Raw genomic sequence first — 2,923 nt, forward strand, 5'->3', positions numbered from 1 at the left:
TAAAAATTTATTAACGTGTATCTAAAACTTATATATTTATCATATATTTTTTTATATTTATTAGATAAATATGTTTAAATTTTTCAAGTCTTAGTTATATAATCAAATTTTAATTTCCATCTATGGAGAGGGTATATAATTTTTTCTTACGCAAAAAATCCGATTGTAAAGGATTGACGAATGTGCAATGTTCGCGAGAATACAAAGCGTTGATTGCGATTCGTGCATAAATACTAAATAGCAATTTAACTCCGTAAGTTTAATACTGCTTGATCCGGATGACGGTTCTCTTTGCGAATGAAACGTCACTCGTGTGATTCCACGTGTACGATACGCGGGCGCCTCTCCCGCGAATCGTAGGGACATTCTCGCATTCAGATTGCCGGTCTGTCGGTCTCGGGATTGACTGGAAAGTACGCAACTTGTCTACGTGTCGCGTCGCCTCGCGCTAATGGTCGCGCGCTAATTAATCCGGGGACAGAAATCTAATAGCGATCTGTTCAACGAAGGAGCTTCATCGATTTGTTGAACTTATTTGATTTCAGCAACATGTGCGATAATAATAAACGCCGAATGGGATCTCGATATCGGACAAATTTGGAGCAAGTCAGGCTCCACATTGCGAAAATCGTTGTTGAATACAAAGCATCACGTCCGAAAAAGCATTAAGACGATAATAAATTTATTTAGAAAAATACATACTGTATGCAAATAATTATAATAATTACTTGTTTAAAATATTTTAAACGTTCACATCCGCAGATATCTAAGTTTATTACAAGCATCAAATTTTATTCAAAATATTATTCTGAATCTTAATAAGTTTAATACTTCAATAAAAATTATTAAATTAAAACAGATTTTATTTGTTTATTATTAAAGTTTCTTCGATGAATTTTATAATATTTTTCGAAAGAAAATAAATTCTTGTTTTCAATATGTCGTTCAATCAATTTGTCTAAAATTTGTTTTAAGCTTATTATCAAGAAAATATTCTTTATTATAGCTTATTATCAAGAAAATATTCTTTGTTAATCGTTATTTAAAAGAAAGAAAGTAAATTAAGTAATTACTTTTCTTAGCAATGGAATGATATTTTTCTGTGTATGGATGATACATATATTAATGATATTAAATAATGAAAAATGATTAATTTGTTCCTAATTATATCAGTGTTCTCACTGAATTATAACATCGAGACAGATCAAGTAATCAAGCGAAAAAGTGATTAAATCGAATTTAAATTGTCAGGAAAATGCATTTAAATTGAAAGCCTATTATTTCCAAACAAGAGCTCTTAAATATTGAAAAAAATCTTTATCTGAGAGTATTTGAAGAAGAGTTTCCTTTTCTAAATGAAATTCTAGGCTAACTATACTTCAGAGAGAAAGAGAGGAAGCAAGCTGAGTTAATCTAGAGATAAACTACAGACTAATCTCGAGCTATCCATATTTTATCAAGTGCGAGATGCGATTAAGAGATTCAAATTAAATTTCTCTCTTGCCCTCGTATTAAATTTGCCCTCGGAATAGATTTATTTTTAGTTCTCGCGCACCAATAATATCGTTACGGAATCGCATCAAACCATGATATGGTTTGGATATGATTATATAAACTTCAAAATTAATGTTAGATAAATGTATACAAACTATAATAAATGAATATACAGGATGATCCACTTAAATCAAACATCTTGAACATTTTGCTTATTTTTGATGATACAAAAAATATTTTAAACGAAGGTGGAACGGTTTCGAGGGAGATATTTTTCATATTATTTTTTTTTCTAGGTGGAGGCGTCATATCAAAAAAATATGAAGGTTATCTCCATTTTTTGATATCAAAAAACCAATAGTTGACGAAATATTTTACATTTTATTCTGACACATATTGACATAAAATGTTAAATAACGTAAACTATTAATTTTTTGATAATCATACCTTAATATTTTTATGAAGTAAACACATAGTTGCTTATTTAAAAGATTATTCATTTTGCATACATATTTTTTTAAAGCAACGATATTTTTTTTACATTAACTGATTCATTTCATTATTCTGCCAGAATAAGGTGTAAAATATTTCAAAAACTATTAATTTTTTGATATTACTACCTTAATACTTTTATATGCAGAATAATTAAAGAAATCATATTGTGTAAAAAAATCATACAATTCCATTTAAAAAAGTGAAGATAACTCATATATTTTTAACGCCTCCACCTAAAAAAAAAAAACCAACATGATCAAAATACGCGCGGACCATCCTTCTTGAAACTCTTCTACTTTCATTTGAAACATTTCTTTATATCATCAAAAATAAACGATTTTATGTCGATTTAAGGGATTACCCTATATATACATACAGAAAAATACATACTGTACATGAGTAATAATTACTTGTTTTAAAATTACTTATTTCAAAAATTCATGTATGAATTTATCCATAAATCTATTACAAGTATTTATCAAGTTTATCACAAGCATCAAATTTATTCAAAATACATTCTGAGTAAGTTTAATATTTTAATCAAGATTGTTAAATTATAACAAATTTAATTTGCCTAGTATAGTTATTATATGAAGTCGTTCATGGCATTAACAATGGATCACGATACGGGCGATACTCGTAAGTCCTTTGGCACATCTGATGAAGTTCTTCCTCTCCTTCTTTCTTTCAATTTTATAATATTTTTCAAAAGAAAGAAATTCTTTTTTTTGAAAGAAGAATTACGAAAACATAATAGTAAGTTTTTCTAAAATTTGTAATAACTGTAATAAGTATATACATTTTAAGATTATTAAGAAAATATTTTTTGTTAAAGACAACTGTTACGTAAATGGAAGAGATTAAATTGAATCATCACTTTTCTTAGCAATAGAATGATATTTTTCTGTGTGCAATGTATATATACCATATATAT

General features: G+C 27.6%; 1 protein-coding gene across 2 annotated transcripts in view; it reads left to right on the forward strand.

The window, feature by feature from the left end:
- Window positions 1–2,923, forward strand: part of LOC108693821 (Golgi integral membrane protein 4-like) — a 16,080-nt gene that overhangs the window by 1,900 nt on the left and 11,257 nt on the right. The window lies entirely within an intron of this gene.

The sequence above is a fragment of the Atta colombica genome, unplaced genomic scaffold (genome assembly GCF_001594045.1).
Source record: "Atta colombica isolate Treedump-2 unplaced genomic scaffold, Acol1.0 scaffold11, whole genome shotgun sequence".
Taxonomy (NCBI): Eukaryota; Metazoa; Arthropoda; class Insecta; order Hymenoptera; family Formicidae; genus Atta; species Atta colombica.